The sequence below is a fragment of the Zingiber officinale genome, chromosome 10A (genome assembly GCF_018446385.1).
Source record: "Zingiber officinale cultivar Zhangliang chromosome 10A, Zo_v1.1, whole genome shotgun sequence".
Taxonomy (NCBI): domain Eukaryota; kingdom Viridiplantae; phylum Streptophyta; class Magnoliopsida; order Zingiberales; family Zingiberaceae; genus Zingiber; species Zingiber officinale.
The window spans coordinates 26854698-26876987 of NC_056004.1; the positions used below are offsets into that span (position 1 = coordinate 26854698).

Below are 22290 nucleotides of genomic sequence, written 5' to 3' on the forward strand. Positions count from 1 at the left end.
CCATGTGCTTCCCCCTGAATTAGTTGCAATACCAACAGACTTCCCCTCCACCTCAAAAGTCTTCTTTGTGAGCATGGATTTTCAAAGATTGGCCAAAGAGTATGGAGGCAGTGCTTTTGCTGTATTGGACGATACAATTATTTTCTCAAACTACAAGGATCAACAGTTATACAAATTAACTATTAGAAGTATGGTTATTACTCCTCTTTTTTGTCTTATTCATTCTTTTAGATGTTTCTCTACTTTTGGTTTAAAGGCTTTTGATGGGAGGCATTTTCATGAATGAAAACTAAGAACATGAACTTAAAAGTGTTTTGCTTTACTTGTTCCATAAAAGGATACAAAACACCACATAGAACAAATGGGGAAATTGCCATTAGAGCTACCATGATTTGTGTAAAACCTTCACCTTTTTCTGTATATATAGTTAGTGTTGGTTGCTACTCGGAAAACCTATAGGTTCCACTGTACAAAAATTTTGTACAAAGGTCTGAACCTTTTCCTAGCTACCATGTATTCTTTTAAATTAAATTTTGGATCGCCTGCGGAACTTAACACGTTTGATCCAAAACATAATCTATTTGTTCTTTTAGGTTTTGACTTGGATCTCCTACGGAACTTAACACGTTCGACCCAAGTCTCCTTAAGTTATTAATTCCATTAAACATTAATTTCCATAATTGGTTCCCAGTACTGACGTGGCGAGGCACATGGCCTTCTTGGATATGGGAGCAACCACCACCGACTAGACAAAACCTTTTATAGAAATCTAATATTTAATTTCCTAAAATAAGTTTAGGTTAACCAAAGAGAACAATCAAATCACAAGGAAAAGAAAAAACAAAAGAACACAACATCGAAAAACATATTCGAAATTCTAGAACGTAAGCCTCTTGTATTTGGTATTATTTCCATAAATAACTAGCATGATGCGGAAAGAAAAATTACTAGTTATACCTTGTAGAAAAACCTCTTGATCTTCTACCGTATTCCTCTTCTAACCTCGGACGTTGTGTGGGCAACGATCTACCGAGATGAGAAACCACCAACCACCTTCTTCTCCTCTAAGCAAGGTTCGGCCACAAAGGAAAACTTCACCAAGGAGAAAAACCAAAATACTAACCAAACTCCAAGAGATGCTAGCTTTCTCTCCTTCTTCTTCTTCTTCTCCGAGTAGTATCCGGCCACCACAAGAGCTCCAATGGAAGAAGGAGATTCGGCCACCACAATAGGAAGAGAAAGAGAGGATGGCCGGCCACACCAAGGAACAAAAGAGGGAGAGAAAACAATAGAGGTTGTATCTCATGAAGGCACCCTCACCCCTTCTTTTATATTCCTTGGCCTAGGCAAATTAGGAAATTTAATAATAAAATTTCCTCAATTTTCTTGACATGATTTAATTGAGAAAAATAAAATTAAATTTCCCAAATCAAAACCAATGGCCGGCCACAATCAAAAGAGCAATTTAGGAGAGTTTCAATCAACAAATTAAAACTTCCTAATTTGTTTCCGGAAATTTTAAAATAAAATTTCTCTTTAAAAAATCTCTTCATGGTTGATAAAAGGAAATTTCTATAATTTTAATTTTATAACATGTGAATAATTTTTAAAGAGAAAAATAAAATATCTCACCAATCTACAAATAAGGAAAGAGATTTAATATCTTTCTTTAATCTTTTGTAGATCTTTTATAAGAGAGATATTTTAATTTTAATTCTCTTTAAATTATTTCTTCCAAATAATAAAAATTAAAATTAAAATTCTTTTTTAATTTAATTTGGCCGGCCCCCACTAGCTTGGGTTCAAGCTAGGGCCACCCAATAATATACCTAGGCCCTAGCTTGGTTCCCAAGCTAGCTTGGCCCCCTTATGTGGGTATAGAAGGTGGGTATAGGTGGGTATAGAACTCTATAAATAAGAGGCTACGATAGGGACCGAGAGGAGGAATTGGTTTTGGTCTCCCGATAAAATTAAGCATCCCGTGTTCGCCCCGAACACACAACTTAATTTTATCAATGATAATTCATTCCACTAGAGAACTATCATTGAACTACCGCACCAATCCCAAATTACATTTTTGGGCTCTTTCTTATTATGAGTGTGTTAGTCTCCCTGTGTTTAAGATATCGAATGTCCATTAATTAAGTGAGTTACTGACAACTCATTTAATTAATATCTAAGTCCAAGAGTAGTACCACTCAACCTTATCGTCATGTCGGACTAAGTCCACCTGCAGGGTTTAACATGACAATCCTTATGAGCTCCTCTTGGGGACATTATCAACCTAGTTTCTCTAGGACACAGTTTCCTTCTATAATCAACAACACACACTATAAGTGATACCATTTCCCAACTTATCGGGTTTATTGATTCATCGAACTAAATCTCACCCATGATAAATTAAAGAAATAAATATCAAACATATGTGCTTGTTATTATATTAGGATTAAGAGCACACACTTTCATAATAACTGAGGTCTTTGTTCCTTTATAAAGTCAGTATAAAAGAAACGACCTCTAATGGTCCTACTCAATACACTCTGAGTGTACTAGTGTAATTATATAGTCAAGATAAACTAATACCTAATTACACTACGACCTTCTAATGGTTTGTTCCTTTCCATTTTAGTCGTGAGCTACTGTTTATAATTTATAAGGTACTGATAACATCATCTTCTGTATGTGACACCACATACTATGTTATGTACAATATAAATTAAATGAACAACTACAAACAAATGTAGACAATTTGACCAAATGTGATTCTTTATTCATAATGAATGTTTACAAAGCTTAGGCTTTCAGTATACACTTCAACAGTTAGTCCATCAAACAGAAAAAGGTTTCCTACTTATCTGGTGCACTAATACTACTATGTTTCTTATTTATTTTAATAGTCTGATAAACAATACAAGATATATTTGTTAACTTATAGTAGGTTCTGCACCAATACCAATTACCCCATACTATGGTGGACCTTTAGCCTATTATGCTGACGGCAGTTATGATCCTCACTTCGACCGCTATCTTACTATCATGGAAGGTTTGTTACAGTCTAGTTTAGAAACCTTTTTTGATGGATTTTTTGTAACGACCCGCCTTCTGATCATTAACTGTAAGGCCGATTGTCACAATAATGCTGGACTAATTAAAATTTTACTCTACTAATGACGGATACAACTGATAAGGAAGGTCTAAAGACCTTCTTTGCTGGTGTACATATGCTACGGAGGGGAAACTGAACATCCCAACTGAGCTAGGGACTAGAAACTAAACTTCCCAACTACCTACGGACCTGCCGATCGATCCACAGATCGATCGGAGCTGCGGTCGTTCTGTTCCCAACTGGATCGGTCGGCAGACCGATCCAGGTGTGGCTGGATCGGTCGGCAGACCGATCCAGGTATGTCTGGATCGGTCGGCTGACCGATCCAGGCACCTGAAACTCTCCTGGAACGCTACTGTATCGTGCTGGATCGGTCGGCTGACCGATCCAGGAGGATACAGTAGCATACTGTATCTGTCTGGATCGGTCGGCTGACCGATCCAGTGGCACTGCTCAGGCCCTGATCGGTCTGGAGACCGATCAGAGTTCTGATTTCGCCCGGGAACTCTGATTTCAGCACTTTGGCGTGCCAAAACCTCACACAACAACTCTAAACCAATGCAAATCACACTAATATAAAACTACTAACATTCTAAACCTGGCATACTACATAGTGCATGGTTTACTATTTCATAACACTTAACAATCAAAACTGAATAATGAAAACTAAAACGCAAAGTGCTAATACTGAAGTAAAACTGTTTAGATCCCAAAGATCTTTATTCCAACTCCTGCCCACACACATCTTGATAGCATTGCCCTCCAGCCTCCGCTACTGATCCACTTTTCCTTTACCTTTATCTGCAGTATAAGAAAAGTAGTATCTATAAGCTAAAAAGCTTAGTAAGAAACCATCTACCTCACAAAAACATGCAACGATGCAAATATGATTTTAAATCATGCTGTTTAAAACATATGCTGGATATACTGAATAAACTAAGCATGGCATGACATATAAGCATACAATCATGGCATATCTAAAGCTGAACATAAAGTCATCATGCATATTCACAGGGAAAACTAAGGTGATACTAAGAACTGAGCTACGCTAATACTGAGCTACTGCTAAAACTGTACTGAATTCACGAACTAATTTGTGAAAGGTTGAAAACCATATACATATAATAAGTGAAAATACTAAACATGCTGCTGAGGGGCCCGGCAACTGTACGTGCTATGCGCGCATCTCTAACTAGACCCGGGGTTGCAAGTCTCGAATTTAGTAGAGCTACTAGGTTATCTAAACCTAGGGACCGACTATGGGAGCCCAGCCCAATGGATATCTAATCCAGTACAGTGCCAACTGAAAAGTAAAATACTGAGTATAGCTAAACTGTTCTAAATTACTGTTTCTAGGTTATCTGAACCTAGAGCTAGGTTGTCTAAACCTAGAGGCGACTGTGAGAGCCCACCCATTGGACCGTAGTCCCATATAAGCTAGAATAGACTGATTTACTAATTTAGATGCTTCTAATGCATCCAACTGTGCTAATAAAAATGCCTAAGTTGCATTCTTTTCTAAGCTAGTTATTTAATCGAACACCTAGTGTGCTTTAACTCTCCTCTCTATTAGGGAGACTACCTTTAGACACCCAACAACATCTAAACCTCCAACTGAAGGAGAAAAGACGTGTCCGGCCCATCTAAAGGTACTCACTAAATCCCTAAACCTGCGAGGAGGGTTAAATACACCCTATGTGTCGAAAACATACGCATATAACTAAACCGATGCACAGAAAATCAAACGGTAGCTATTATACTGAAGGTGAGGGGTTTCTTACCTCCTGTTCGTAATTTCTTATGATTCTATTTACTCGAATTCCGGTGGAGATGACCTTCTCGACGATCCGCTCACGTCTTTGCGTTCCTCTCGCGGAGAAGAACCTCTTTCGTGTTGGAGTCGTCGCCGGAAGATGATCCGAGAGCCCTTGGGGCTTGGGCGCCGAGAGGAAGAGGAGAGGGAGAGGCGGCGGTGAGGTTTCGGTGGTAAGGGTTGAGAAGTTGCCGAACCCAAAAATAAGCCAAACCCCACTTAAACCTTCTATTTATACTAAGTAACTAATTCGGCCAACCCAATTATAAATATAATTGGTCCCCTTTCCTTTCAGCACGGCCCTGCTGGGTTCAACTGGTTCCCAACATTATCCCTAAGCCATAGGTCTCGGGTTCGATTCCCGCCTAAGCTATTTTGCGGTTCTAATTATTTTTGTTGCTTCCGCTACTCGGAAAATTTCGGAAAAATATCTAAAAATTCCAGAAAAATCATAGAATATTTATAATGCAGTTTCGAGAATTTTCGGGCATTACAATCCCCCATACCTTATAAAAAGTTCGTCCTCGAACTTAGAACAATTCTGGGTGCTTCTGTCTCATGCTGGCTTCTGTCTCCCATGTTGCCTCTTCTGTTGTGTGACTGTGCCAAATGACTTTGACTAATGGTACTTTCTTGTTCCGTAATTTCTTAACTGCTCGGTCTATTATCTGAATAGGTCGACTATCATAGCTGAGGTCTTCGCGGATCTGTACCGACTGGGGCTCAATCACCTGGGTGGCATCTGGGGTATGCTTCTTTAGCATAGAGACATGAAATACGTTGTGGACAGCTGACATTTCCTGGGGTAGCTCTAGCTCATATGCTACCTTGCCCACTCTTCTGCTGATAAGGTATGGTCCCACATATCGGGGACTAAGCTTGCCCTTCTTCCCAAAACGCATCACTCCCTTCATGGGAGCTACTCTGAGGAACACTGTGTCCCCAACTGAAAACTCTAAGGGTCTGCGCCGTGTATCAGCATAGCTTTTCTGGCGGCTCTGAGTTATCTCTATCCTCTGGCGGATCTGCTGGATAGCTGCTGTGGTATCTGCTACTAGATTTATCTGAAGTTCTAGTTCTTTCTGTTCACCACTCTCATACCAGCAGATTGGAGATCTACACCTCCACCCATAGAGAGCCTCGTAAGGTGCCATGTCGATAGTGGCCTGATAGTTGTTATTGTATGCAATTCTGCTAAACTCAGATATTTTCACCAACTTCCCTTGAAGTCTAGGGTACACGCTCGGAGCATATCTTCGAGTACCTGGTTTACTCGCTCCGTCTGACCATCTGTCTGAGGATGGAATGCTGTGCTGAACTTTAACTTAGTGCCCAACGCTGACTGTACACACTCCCAGAAGTGTGATGTGAATCTGCTGTCTCTGTCTGAAATGATGGTTCGTGGAACTCCATGTAGTCTGACGATCTCCTGGAGATACAACTGAGCTAGCTTCTCCATGGAGTAGGATATCTTGATAGCTAAGAAGTGAGCTGATTTAGTCAACCTGTCGACTATTACCCAGATGGCGTCAAAACCATTCGTGGTTCTGGGCAGTCCCACTATGAAATCCATAGAGATATCCTCCCACTTCCACTCTGGAATCTGTATAGGCTGCAGAACTCCTCCTGGTCGCTGATGTTCTGCCTTGACCCTCTGACAGGTGAGGCAGATGCTAACATATCTGGCGATGTCTCGCTTCATCCCGGGCCACCAAAAATGTTTCTTCAGGTCTTGATACATTTTAGTGGAACCTGGATGCATCGCATAGGGAGTCTTGTGAGCCTCATCTAAAATCTGTCTCCGTAGCTCCTCCTGATCTGGAACACAGAGTCTGTCACTGAAATACAACACCCCGCTATCGGACACTCTGAATTCTGCTAGCCCTTGCTTGATTTTCTGAATTTCAGGGTCCTGCTCCTGAGCTGACTGAATATCACCAAGCAAGGTAGACTCTAAGGTCATAGTAGAGAGCTGTCCAACGATGAGTTCGAGACCGAAATCTACGATCTCCTTCTGTAGGGGTGGTGACATGGCCGTAAGAGATAACAAGGTAGTACTGGATTTTCTGCTAAGTGCGTCGGCTACCTTATTGGCTTTCCCTGGATGGTAGAGGATGTCTATATCGTAGTCTTTGACCAGCTCAAGCCATCTGCGCTATCGCATATTCAGATCCTTCTGAGTGAAGAAGTACTTCAAACTCTGATGATCTGTATACACTCTGCACTGAACTCCATATAAGTAATGTCTCCAAATTTTGAGAGCGAACACTACTGCTGCAAGCTCGAGGTCATGAGTAGGGTAATTCTTCTCATAATCCTTGAGTTGTCTGGAGGCATAGGCGATCACCTTGCCGTTTTGCATCAGTACTGCTCCTAGTCCCAACTTAGAGGCATCACTATAGATGTCAAAGCTGCTGGTGTTGTCTGGTAGAGCCAAAATGGGAGCACTGGTCAATCTCCTTTTTAGCTCGCTGAAGCTGTTCTCACTGTCCTCCTGTTCTTTTTGGTAAGAGCTGTCAGTGGGGAGGCTATCCTGGAGAAGTCCTCTACAAACTTTCTGTAGTATCCTGCTAATCCCAGAAAGCTCCTGGTTTCGCTGGCGTTCTTAGGTCTCTTCCAGTTACTTACTGCTTCTATCTTGCTGGGATCTACCATAATACCATCCTTGGAGATGATGTGACCCAGGAAGGACACCTGATCTAACCAAAATTCACATTTCGTGAACTTGGCGTATAGCTGGTTCTGCTGAAGTGTCTGTAGTACTGTCTTCAGGTGCTCTGCATGTTCTTCCTGAGTAGATAAGAATGTTATCGATAAACACAATAACAAACTTATCTAAATACTCCCTGAATACTCTGTTCATGAGATCCATGAATGTAGCTGGAGCATTGGTCACGCCAAAGGGCATGACTACGAACTCGTAGTGTCCGTATCTGGTTACGAATGTTGTCTTGGGTATATCCCTTCTTTAACCTTGACCTGATGATAACCTGATCCGAGATCTATCTTGGAGAACACCGCTGCTCCCTCACTGGTCGAACATGTCATCGGAAGGGATACCATTCTTGATGGTGACTTGGTTCGGTGTCTATGCATAGACGCATGCTTCCATCCTTCTTCTTCACGAACAACACAAAGGCGCTCCCATGGTGAGTGACTAGGCGTATGAAGCCTTTGTCAAGCAGCTCATGAAGTTGTTCGTTCTACTGGAGCGATGCGATATGGCGCTTTGGAAATAGGATTGGTGCCGGGAAGAGCTCTATCTCAAATTCAATCTCCCGCTGGTGCTAGGCCCGGTAACTCCTCGGGAAGACTGGTAGTCACATACAACTCGGACTCCTGCTAGTCCTTGTCCTGGCCGGTATTGACTACATGTGCTAGGTACCCCGTACAACCCGAATCCATCTCCGTGCCTTCATAGCTGAGAGAAATTTTCGGCTTTTCTCTTTGGTTCCCGATGTACTCAAACTGTGTTTCGCTGGGTTGGAATACGACTTTCCGTTACGGCACTCTATGGAAGCACCGTATCCGATCGGAAGTCCATTCCAAGGATGACGTCGTGTCGGTCATTTCAGCAGGATCGATCACGTAAGAGTTCCCTGCCGCTATAATGACCGGCCTTTGCTCCGAGCCGGTGCGTGGATGCCATGATCTCTCCTGAAGGAAAAACCGACCACTGAGTACCTCCGAGGGTATTTCTAATTTTTCGAAGAACCACGCTATATATGAATGGGTTGCCCCAATATCACAGTAGCACTATACTGAAAAATGCTAATCTGACCTGTGACAACTGTCGAGGCATTGGCTACGTCCTCTCTGGTGAGTGAGTAGATCCTCGCATTCGCCGTAGTTGGAGGGGCTTCTAACCTGCCCTGGCTGATAAGTGGACCTTCTAGAGCGACCTGCATCTGATATAACTGAGCTGGTTGGCCTGCATACTGACTCTGCTGTGGCTGAGGAAGACCGGTCTTGTTCGGGCACTGCTTGGCCATGTGCCCTTCTTGTCCACATTCAAAGCATCCTCGTGTGCACTTGCGACAAACCCCTGGGTGAAATTTCCCACAAGTAGCACACTTTGGATAACTGGGTCGCTTGCTATATGGTCCTCCTTTTGGGTCACTTCCTGATTTGCGCTTGTTGTTGGAGTTCCCTTTCCAGTTAGAGCTGTGGCCTTGCTGTTTTTGAGTGTGAGAGTTTCCTTGGCCTTTGGACTCTGAGGAGACTTGCTTCTGCTGCTTTATGCTGTTCTGGTAATGCTCTGTGGTCAAGGCACTGCTCACTAACTCCTCTGTGGTTTGTGGCCTATGTATGCCACCAGCCACGTTCACTGCTATCTCTGGCCTCAGCATCTTGAGCATCAACCGTATTCGTTCCTTCTCTGTGCTGACTAGCTCTGGGCATAGACGAGCCAACCTGTTGAATTTCTTCACGGCTTCCTCAACTGAAAGGTTGCCCTGACGAAACTCAGTGAACTCGTCGTAGTGGCGGTTTGTAACCCGTATGTGAAAGAACTCCTCGAAGAATTCCTTCTCGAAGTCAGCCCATGACATCTGGTTCACTGGGCGCTTCGTTCTGATCCTTTCCCACCACATGCGTGCGTCTCCTGTCAGGCAGAAGGAGGCACACTTCACCTTCTCGTGTTGGCGGTCCAGAAGCTCCATCGTGCTCTCCAGTGTTTTGAACCAGGCTTGTGCATCCCATGGTTCACTAGTGCCTGAGAAGTTCTCTGGCTTGACTCGCTGCCACTGGATCAGATAGGCTTCCTTTCTTGGCTCAGTTGCTGGGGCTGCTGGTACTGGTGCCGGTGCTGTAGGCTGAGCTGGTGGAACCTCTAAGACTACCGGAGTCGTCAAATTCGGTTCCGGGGTGACTGTGGGGGTATTCTGCTGATTAGCCTTTAAGGTGGCTATTTCCTGTTGCTGTTCAGCTAGCTGCTGCTGTAATTGAGCCACTAATGCTGTAAGGTCTGGGGGAGGCACTGAACTGCCTGCCTCTTGCTGGGGCTCAGTAGCTAGTGCCCTTCTAGCTGGGCGTCCTCGTGTCATTTCTAAAGACATAGAGAACATAAAATAACTAATGTATTCGCAGTTATATAACTACTGATATCATGTTTAAAAACTAATACATACTAGCAAGCAGGAGGCATATGAACATGAACTGTAATAACAAAAACAAGGAGCATAAATTAAGTAGAGGTATTCTTACTTGGAAGCTGCAGGTACAATGCTGATGTGTGTGTAGGAAGTATGGAACACTGCTCTGATACCACTCTGTAACGACCCGCCTTCTGATCACTGACTGTAAGGCCGATCGTCACAATAATGCTAAACTATATTGTGCGGAAAGCTGGGCTAATTAAAATTTTACTCTACTAATGACGGATACAACTAATAAGGAAGGTCTAAAGACCTTCTTTGCTGGTGTACATATGCTACGGAGGGGAAACTGAACATCCCAACTGAGCTAGGGACTAGAAACTAAACTTCCCAACTACCTACGGACCTGCCGATCGATCCACAGATCGATCGGAGCTGCGGTCGTTCTGTTCCCAACTGGATCGGTCGGCAGACCGATCCAGGTGTGGCTGGATCGGTCGGCAGACCGATCCAGGTATGTCTAGATCGGTCGGCTGACCGATCCAGGCATCTGAAGCTATCTGGATCGGTCGGCTGACCGATCCAGTGGCACTGCTCAGGCCCTGATCGGTCTGGAGACCGATCAGAGTTCTGATTTCGCCCGGGAACTCTGATTTCAGCACTTTGGCGTGCCAAAACCTCACACAACAACTCTAAACCAATGCAAATCACACTAATATAAAACTACTAACATTCTAAACCTGGCATACTACATAGTGCATGGTTTACTATTTCATAACACTTAACAATCAAAACTGAATAATGAAAACTAAAAACGCAAAGTGCTAATACTGAAGTAAAACTGTTTAGATCCCAAAGATCTTTATTCCAACTCCTGCCCACACACATCTTGATAGCATTGCCCTCCAGCCTCCGCTACTGATCCACTTTTCCTTTACCTTTATCTGCAGTATAAGAAAAGTAGTATCTATAAGCTAAAAAGCTTAGTAAGAAACCATCTACCTCACAAAAACATGCAACGATGCAAATATGATTTTAAATCATGCTGTTTAAAACATATGCTGGATATACTGAATAAACTAAGCATGGCATGGCATATAAGCATACAATCATGGCATATCTAAAGCTGAACATAAAGTCATCATGCATATTCACAGGGAAAACTAAGGTGATACTAAGAACTGAGCTACGCTAATACTGAGCTACTGCTAAAACTGTACTGAATTCACGAACTAATTTGTGAAAGGTTGAAAACCATATACATATAATAAGTGAAAATACTAAACATGCTACTGAGGGGCCCGGCAACTGTACGTGCTATGCGCGCATCTCTAACTAGACCCGGGGTTGCAAGTCTCGAATTTAGTAGAGCTACTAGGTTATCTAAACCTAGGGACCGACTATGGGAGCCCAGCCCAATGGATATCTAATCAGTGCCAACTGAAAAGTAAAATACTGAGTATAGCTAAACTGTTCTAAATTACTGTTTCTAGGTTATCTGAACCTAGAGCTAGGTTGTCTAAACCTAGAGGCGACTGTGAGAGCCCACCCATTGGACCGTAGTCCCATATAAGCTAGAATAGACCAATTTACTAATTTAGATGCTTCTAATGCATCCAACTGTGCTAATAAAAATGCCTAAGTTGCATTCTTTTCTAAGCTAGTTATTTAATCGAACACCTAGTGTGCTTTAACTCTCCTCTCTATTAGGGAGACTACCTTTAGGCACCCAACAACATCTAAACCTCCAACTGAAGGAGAAAAGACGTGTCCGGCCCATCTAAAGGTACTCACTAAATCCCTAAACCTGCGAGGAGGGTTAAATACACCCCATGTGTCGAAAACATACGCATATAACTAAACCGATGCACAGAAAATCAAACGGTAGCTATTATACTGCAGGTGAGGGGTTTCTTACCTCCTGTTCGTAATTTCTTACGATTCTATTTACTTGAATTCCGGTGGAGATGATCTTCTCGACGATCCGCTCACGTCTTTGCGTTTCTCTCGCGGAGAAGAACCTCTTTCGTGTTGGAGTCGTCGCCGGAAGATGATCCGAGAGCCCTTGGGGCTTGGGCGCCGAGAGGAAGAGGAGAGGGAGAGGCGGCGGTGAGGTTTCGGTGGTAAGGGTTGAGAAGTTGCCGAACCCAAAAATAAGCCAAACCCCACTTAAACCTTCTATTTATACTAAGTAACTAATTCGGCCAACCCAATTATAAATATAATTGGTCCCCTTTCCTTTCAGCATGGCCCTGCTGGGTTCAACTGGTTCCCAACATTATCCCTAAGCCATAGGTCTCGGGTTCGATTCCCGCCTAAGCTATTTTGCGGTTCTAATTATTTTTGTTGCTTCCGCTACTCGGAAAATTCCGGAAAAATATCTAAAAATTCCAGAAAAATCATAGAATATTTATAATACAGTTTCGAGAATTTTCGGGCGTTACATTTTTGGTAGTCAAAATTTTGTTTTACATATCAATTGTTTATCTTCTATTGATGCATGTTTTCTTTACATATCACAGGAAGGGTAGCTTAAACAACCCCAGTACTATAATTGTCTCTATAGATCTAAATGCAATAAGTATTAATGGTAAGACATTTCAATTTTACTTCACTAGGCATTTGCTTACAATGTAAAAAATTCAAGCACTTATTTGTTTTCTAAATCATATACTAAAGAACCAAAGGAGTTGGTTGTTGGTAATGATTTCTATGCCTTTTCTGTAGTAGATCCAAATGGTAAGAGAATGGCATGGATAGATTGGAACCATCCTAACATGCCTTGGGACAAAGTATCAATGAGATGCCATAAAGATCACATAAATTCATAGAATGACAGCAATTTGCATGAGGTGGAGCTCATTCGATGCTGCAATGCTGCACTTCGATTGATATTGCAATGGTGGAGCCATTCTAATATGCTCATTTGATGTTGCAAGAGTGACGACAATGTGCATGAAGACAAAAATTCATAGAATTCCAGTTGCTAGTAGCTCGGAGGATGACTCAAACAACTATCGTTAATGAAGATAAAAATATGATATAATTAATGGACTCTATGGGTAATAGAAATCGAGACAATGTATGGAAAACTATAGTAACCAAGTAGATAGTAGATTATGTTGATTTAGAATTCATTCACTTATAAATATAAAAAACTAACTTTACTTTTGAAAATGTAGTGGGTCAAAAAGTACAATGCATCTAAGGGTATTTCTAAATGGTTAGATTTTAAACAAATTACTGTATGTACTTGATACCATTCTTTCATTTTTTTTCTATTACTTTTCATTAAGAGTGTTTTTGTCCTTTTCTTGTAATGTCTTTTCTTGGTTAATAATGATAGGGAGTTATGGGATTACTAGTTTTGATCTCTAATATGTTAAATATTATCTTTCATTTAGCTTTTTTTTATATCTTGTTTCAATGCCAAAAGATGTACCAATTGAGAATTTATACAAATCAATATATAGTTTCTATACTCTTTTACTACTGGGTTTTTGATTGTGTTGGGCATTTATACCAATCCTCATGTTAAATAAAACAACTATTGAAATGATTACCGGCCATTATTTCTGGTTAGTGTAGTCTTGCATGAGATCCTAGATGAGGTCACTCTGGTCCTTCTATACAACATTTTTCTTTTAAGAAGTTTAACATTTTGTTTTGGACACAAGTAAACAAACCTTGTGATAATGATCGAGTTTCACGCTTTCCTACTTTTTCTGATTGTTAACGGTTAGCATTAGTTATAGCTATATTATTCTTTTAGATTCACAACTAAATTAGTTGACAAGAAAACTCTTGGAATACTTTGGCAAAATGATTCCTACTAAAATTGAAACTATCAAATGCTTGTGTTCTGGTAGATTACTTTGTGAATTCGCATGATTAATTATCTAGAATTAATGGATGTTTTCTCAATGTGTTTATTATATTTCATTCTTGAAAGTTAGATTGAATCTAATGCATTTTATATTTTTTACATTTCAGTTTATAGGAATAATCAAGAATGAATAAATATTACAACCAATCTCAATTTGATGAAGTAAGAAGTTAAAAGTTGAAGCAAATTTGTATACTCGTATGTATAAGGTGCCTAAGTTGTGTATATTAGGATAAATATTTGGGATCATTATGGATTTTAGTGCTGCTCTTGTGGATATACTTTTGGTTTTGTGTGATGTAATTTTTGGTAAATAGTGAATATACTTTTGGATATAGTTTTGTGGATATACTTTTGGATATAATTATGGATAAAAACTTGTTGGTTAGATTGATATTTGTTAATACTAAAGTCATATGGTATAAATCAATTACTTTGTCAATAAATATAAATTATGAAGTAACATAATACCAAATACTTCAACAAATATAAATTATAGTGAAGTTATAGAATATATTAACTTCGGTAATTACTTCGGCACATTACAAAATCAACAAAGTAAAATATATTTTTTTACTTCGGCATCAGTCCAATTCTAATTCGATTTTGCCTCCTTGAATTGGATAAAGACTTCGCTAATTTCATATATACGACTTCAGTTAATATCTGAAGTAATATAGTACTCTATTACTTCATGTGCGTCTACTTCGGTAATTATCTATCTACGACTTCGGTGAATATATGAAGTAAATCAAGAAATTCTACTAGTGACATCTTGGTACAATATTTTCCTCTTTTGTAATGGAACCACATAATGTGAAATTGAGACTTTTCGAGATAGATTTCAGCCATTTGGTCAATCGAATAACAATATTCATCTTAACCAGTTATATTAACATCGTACAACTTACCATCATGGATGTGTATGAAAGACAAATTCATGTTCTTTACCGTACTTATTCTCGGTCCAACAAATATAAAAGAGACAATAAATATTTTCTTAGAATATCTGATTGTCGAACTAAATGAATTATAGAATGTAGGTCTCCGACTTATGATATTGTAAATAAAACTAATTTTATCTTGCATGCTACCTTATTATGGACCATTAGTGATTTTTTAGTGTACTCAAGATGGAGTACAATTGGTAAGTTAGTGTGCTCACATTCCATGACTGAGTCTGATGCATTTTTATTACTTTGCAGTGTGAAGGTATCTTGATTTGATAATTACCAAAAGATTTTACTAATTGAACAGCTTTCAGGCAAAATAAGAAAACATTCATAAAGAATGTTTTAGTAAGGAAACTTCCATCAAAAATCTTATTAGGTGAAGAAATCATTGACCAAACAGATAGCTATGAATTTCTACCAATATCTCATAGTGATTCTGATCAGATAAATAAATACATTGTTAGGACATATAAGTGTGGTTGGAAGAAAAGAAGTATTATCTAGGAGCTATCACATTGGAAGTATCTACTCATTCGACATAATTTAGATGTCATGAATGTTAAGAAAAATTTCTTCGATAATATATTCAACACTATGATGAATGTACCTAGAAGAACTAAGATACAACAAAATCACGTGAGAAATTAAAAGAACTAGTTAACAGACTAGAGTTGCATTAGAATAAAACAAACAATACATTTTTAAGGCTTGTTATACATTGGACAAAGATGGTAAACAAACTTTATGTAGTTGGTTGAGAGAAATTAAATTTTCAGATGGGTATGCCTTGAATTTGGCTTGATGCATGGATATGACCAGGTTAAAGATGTTTGGAATGAACAATCATGATTGTCACATCTTCATGCAAAGACTTATACAAATAACATTCCATGATCTACTTTCTAATAACATTTGGCAAACACTTACATAATTGAGTCTATTTTTTAGAAATTTGGCATCAAGGTGTATTATGATAGTCGATATATTTTGGCTAGAAATAGGATTTCTCTCGTACTATGTAAGCCGGAGCATATATTTCCACCCAGTTTTTTTATTCAAATAGAACATCTACAAGTACTTTTACCTTACAAGGCACAACTAGTCTGTCTTGTAAGTACAGATGGATGTATCTATTTGACAAATTTTTGAAAAAATTAAAGAATAATATTCATAACAAAGCAAGAGTTGAGGGATCAATATGTAATGTCTATTTGGTTGAAGAAGCATTATCTTTTTGTTGATATTATTTTGTTGATAATGTAAAAATCAGACATCACAAGTGTCCTCGAAATTCTGATGATACTCTGCCGATAGACCCAGATATGTTTTCTATTTTCAAGTTTGCTGGTAAGCTAATAGGTGCATCTATTTCTATATGGTTAACTCAACAAGAATATCATGTTGCAAGAACACACATACTCCTAAATCGTGATGAGGTTAAACCCTACATAAAGTGAGTTGACTTCTCTAATCAAACATTTATCTCATTATGTTTGTTTTCTATCTCAATTGTTTTAAAATTACCTTTTATTACAGCTTGTATGAACAACAACTATAACTATAATATCTATCAAGGGGTGCAAGTGAGGTAGTTGAAAAGTTAGAGATGGAATTTGTATTATGGTTTTAAATCTATGTAAGTTAGATAATTTTCCAAAATTTTTTTGTCTATGTGTGTTAATTCTTATCTAGTTTATATCATAACTACTTTATAGGTGAAAATAGTAGAATATCAAATATGCAAGATGAAAGGATAATGAATCTTATATCATAACTCCTCCGTAAAATAATGGTGTACTCTGGTTACTCTGTTAATGGCTTCAAACTCCACATGGCACAATGAGATTCACGTAGATTAACCTATAATTCTAGTATTTACATTAAATAATCTATCAACAACAATAACGAGTTTGATTACTATGGTAGACTTGATGAAATCATAGAGGTTAAATATCCTGCATTACCTATAAAAAGGTGTGTGCTATTCAAATGTTCATGGTATGACCCGACTCTAAGAATAGGTATCAAAATACATGCAAGCTACAATTTAGTTGAGATTAATGCAGATAAAAGGTTTAACAAGTTTGAATCTTTCATTTTTATAGTACAAGTGGGTCAAGTTTTCTATTTTGAATATCCTATGAAGAGAAGAAAATCTAGTGAATGGTTGACTTTTTATCGAATAAAGTCTCGCTCAACAATAGAAATGTCAAACATCATCACTGCTCAATACCATGCTGTATTTCAGAATGATGAAGTAGAGAGACATTCAGTTGATTAACAACTTCAATCCACATCCCAATTACTTGTAGATGTTAATGTCACTTACGAGGAGATGGATAATGGAGAGATGTCCAGCAGTGTGGAGCTTTTTTGAACTAATAGAATTTAGCGATGATGACTTAGAAACTGTTAATGTCCATAATTCATATTGTAATGATGATTAAATATTAGCAAATATTGTTCATTAAGTAAGTTATGTTTCCATTTTATTTCTTGTATATATCATCATGTTAGTAATAATATTATGATGTGTTATAATATTATTTTATAGATATTATCATATCAAACCAGGCAGTCATACCCCATGGCCAGATTGTGCTAAGGGTTATTAAGGACTCATAAGTATTTATGTTATTAGTAATTCAAATTCATATATGACTTTATTTATAACATATTTCTTATACATAACTTTTTTTTGTTACACAGTTTTACTCCAGATGATCATTGGATAGCGACGTACATTATCAGAAAATTTAAAGAACGAGTCTACACTTTTGATACTACATGGAGGCATGTAGACCATGAGATGAAATATTTCTATTACTTGTAATTTTTAGTAAGTAAATTGAATATTTTTGTATTATATCATATATCTATCCTTTTTATACTAATTTGTCAACTTTTTATTGCAAAAAAATATATGCCTAGGAGGTAGGGCAGGAGGCTCAATTTAAAGACACTTGGAATGCTTATTGTGCAAAATTATACAAAGACCTTTTATACAAGTTGAGAAGGAAGGAAATGAGGCTAGCACATGTATCAAAAGAGATTTGGGTTGCATGGACTGCCACCTGAGCTACAGAAAGGTGGCAATCAAATTTTGTAGCTACTCGATCAAATAGAAATATAGAGCCCATTGGATCGAGCACCATATCCGTGAAGCATTCTTTTAGATCTCATTCTATTATTGAGCAGGACATCAATTTGGTGAGTTTAATTTAAAGTTATATAAGTAAATTTTAACCTATTATCAAACTTGTATAAATTTGATGCTACTTTTTGTGTATGTAGGAACATACTCTATAGAGACAACCCACTTGTTGAGAGATATTTAATAAGACTCATAAGAAAAAGGATGACAAATTTATTGAGAATCGATCCAGGGTCATAGATGTAAGAATATTAACTATTATATATAACTATTAATAATGATTAACTTTAGTAATTATGTACTAGATATTAATCATATAATTTTATTCACATGGGGGGAATAACTAATAGAGTGACCCAAACATCTCAACCATCAGTAGAGGGAGGGGAGTCACATGCTCTATCCACTGAGATGATAAATGATATTTATTATGATATTTTCAGTGGAAGAACAAAGAACTCCTCCCTCTATAGCCTTAACTCTCAGGCCAAAATGACATATGATCGTTTGAGGACTCCTAGGGGTCGTCCTAATTCTTATTCTACTGAGGTGTAGTCATTAAGACAAGAAAAACCAAAACTAAGGGATCAATTGGTGATAGTGCAACATAGGATGGCCGATCGAGAGGTGAGATGCGAGTAGTCATTGCTCAATTTACCATATCACAACATCATTTTGAGTCATAGATGGCTCAAGACTCATGGGACTTTGTTGAGTTGCTTATTATGAGGTATATTCAACTCTAACTTAGTTTTTTTATCATTCATAAAATATGCAAAATATAGTTGTATGATTTTGATATTATAATTTGCTTATCTCTAATTGTATTACATTTTCTCAAGAACAATTCATCATTATTGATATATTCTATATATCACTACCATCAGATATCTAAAATATTATTCAAGTACCTCTTTTTTTTTACATGTAAAATTAGTTATACATTCATGTTTTTAGTGTATTGTTTTCATTGTAATTTTTTGAATCAATTTGCTTGACATGATTCTGATAATAATCTATCGTATTTTAATTCTACAGGATTTTGTAGTATTAGCCCATAGTAAATTATGGACATAGTTTGAATGTCTTTGAATTTTTGTATTGTTATTGGATTTGGATAGTTTATTATGGATATTTGTGATAGTTTATATGGATTTGGATGTTTGATTGTAAATTTTTGTGGATCTTTGTATCACAATTTGTTTATGAATGTAATGAGTTTTTGTATGTATCATTGATTTGATTGTTTGTGTATGAATTGTAATGAGTTTGTAAATGTACAGTTGATTAGATTAGTTGTTTGTGTATATATTGTGAAGGTTTGTATATAGTGTAATGGAATGTAAATAAGGTTTATATTGTTTTTGTGATGGTTTGTATTGACTTGAAAAATGTAAATAGGGTAATTACAAATTTACAAAAGAATTTATGATTTTTTTAAAATTAGCAATGGAATTAAAGTTTTTGTCGCTAGTTAGTGACACTAATGATCATAAATGGTAATAGTATTTTCTTTACAATAATTAGCGATAGAATCATAAATTCTGTCATTAATTAGAGATAGAAACGTAAATTTTATCTCTAATTTTAGCTACGGAACGTAACTTCCATTGCTAATTAGCATAATGGAAATAGTTTTTTCATCAACTAGTAGTCTCGGGTGGGATGACTGGTGGAATACACCTCCCTGCCTGAGTAGCAACCTCTATATGGACTAAGGCTAATTGTCGCTGACCAACCACATCATACTCACTAAGGGGAGTGAGTGTACCCTGGGTGACATCAACTCCTATGGTCGAAAATGTAGCTGCCAATACATGACAATAGAACATGTGAACTCGTCCCCTAGTGGCAATGCTAGATGCATGAATAATGTTATGAAATATATGCAATGCAATGTCAATGTCCAGTCGTTGACATAGTGCATAAAGGAAAAAAAGAAAGTGATGGACACATCATAACAACATCACGAGATGTGACTGGAAAGATGCAAATGGTAAGGACTCGATATAAGACATAGTCTTGCACTCTATAGGTATAGACCTCTAAAAAAAAATACATATGCACAGTATCCAATGTAATATGGGAATGCAGGTGTCAAATGACAACTCTCTACTAAGGTAACATAGGAATGGACATGCAGTCTGTCTCAATCCTAAGCAGTCAACTAGGAAGGTAGGGGAAAAACTAAAATCTTTACGATATACTCTGGTAGAGAATGTCAAATCATCTACCCTAACCAAATTATTATAAAATTAGGCACATAAGTTTAGGTTAACTGACTGGTTATAGTAAACTAGTCGATCCAAGTTATAGTATTCAATAATTTCAACTATATTTGGGCAATGTAAAGAAGGACTTACTTAGATGCCTAGTCTTAAGAGCTACATATGTATGATCTAAAAACTATAGGCTATAGTGGGAATCCTCTCATTAGTAGAGGGAGTAGTACTAGTACTAGCAACAGGCAGATTAATAATCTGTCTTTTCCTAAATAATAGATATGCACAACAATTTTTTTTTCCTCTCGGGCGGGATCTTCCTGGGTGGGAGATAGGTGCTAGAAGGTGCTTCAATGGGGGCACTTCAGAGGAGGGCGCTGGCCCTTCAGAGATTTGGATGTGGACAAGTTTGGGCCTTTTACGTTTCTTTTGTGTTGTAGCCTCTGTTGCCATAGGAGAACCCTCAAACACCACTCGAAGGTCAAGAGATATCTCCTTAGAAGTCATGGACGCACTGGATTTAGCCGGGTGACTGGCAGAGACCCCACTAGAAAAGGTGGTCGTTTGTGCAACCCACTTAGCTAACAGTATCTGCCCTTGAGCAACAATATCCTTCTCCTCTAGGGTAATCTCATCATCGACCAGGAATTCATAATTGGAGTCCACTGCATGAAATAAAAGATATCTTAGTTAGTGATAACACAATGTCCAAGTTATCAAGACTTACCAAAAGAACCAGGAAGTTTCTTCTGGATGGGGCTCAAGACAAATAAATACAAAAGACCTTCGTGCAGTCACTTGTGAATTTTAAAATGTTGACCGATCAATTTAGGGGAATGGGAGATAAAAGTAGGGTCTTGTTTGTACTTGCCAAGGTCAGGAAGAGGGGGAAAATAAGATTATCATTGGGTCGACCAAGCAATAGGCTCTGGTATCTCGATAAAGAAGAAGCGAGATTTCCAACCCTTATTCAAAGAGGGCATATCTTCAAAGAAAATAGAATTTGGGCATGATTGGAAAAGGAAGACTTCGGGCTCTAATTTTTTAGAGTAAGAAAATAGAAAAAGATTGTGAGGAGTTAGGAGAACGCCATATAGGAGAAATAACACGAATATATCGTACATGACACGAATTGCATTTGGGGCAAACTATTATAAAGGAATGTTAAAATATCGACTCACTTTCGATAGTAATGGATGAACAAGAAAGTGTAGATTGGCCGCTAACTGGTCCTTAAAGAAAGTGATGTAGTTATTAGGAGGATGATGAGGACGAGTATCAAAAGAAGGGAGAACAATGTGATGGCTCCTAGGGATTTCATATCGAGAACAGATGTAGGCTTTATCGGAATTATCAAAGTCAGAATGGGTAAACTTATACCAGGGGCAAAGGACTCTTGAGCCATAAGAGAAGGCAAAATGAACGAAAGGCGAACGACTTATTATTGGTGCAATTAACCTCCAAGGTTTTAATGTCCGGCAAATATGTTAAGTATGTTTAATGGAGCTTGATCATGGGAAGTCCTAGTTGTAGACCAGACAAGAAAAATCTCGGTAGATCATGGAAGCCAGGTGGATTTGATAGGTCTGGAGGACCTGATCCCTGGATAGCTGAATACTGAGTCTTAGTTAGGCAAGAGAAGTCCTAGATGCAGGCTAAGCAAGGGAAATCTCGATAGATCATGGAAGTCAGGTGGATTCTATAGGTCTGGAGGACTTGATCCCTGGGTAGCCGAATACTGAGTCTTGATGAGTGAAGCCAGGTGGAAAAAACCCTACGGGTGGTAACCTTAGGTTCTGGTGAGTGAAGCCAGATAGAGAAAATCCTAGGGGGAGATAACCTTAGGTAACGAGAAGTCTTGGAGAAGTGAACTTCAAGCAAAATTGATCGGATGGTTTCTGGTCGACCAGACCAGTGGATCTTGGTAAATCTAATTTAGGTTTACCATAGTATTTTGTATTACTATTATTGCTGTTGACTAATGTAGTATTGCAGGAAAAGTCTTAGTGGATCAGGCAATTAGACACTGAGCAAACAAAGTCCAAATAGGTCTAGAGGAC

General features: G+C 38.3%; 1 long non-coding RNA gene across 1 annotated transcript; it reads left to right on the top strand.

Annotated features, from left to right (window-relative positions):
• LOC122027545 lies at window positions 1–14289 on the top strand. The gene is made up of 2 exons (XR_006124447.1): window positions 1–188; window positions 14009–14289. It is a non-coding gene; the product is annotated as an uncharacterized LOC122027545 (long non-coding RNA).
• The last annotated feature ends 8001 nt before the right edge of the window (window positions 14290–22290 follow it).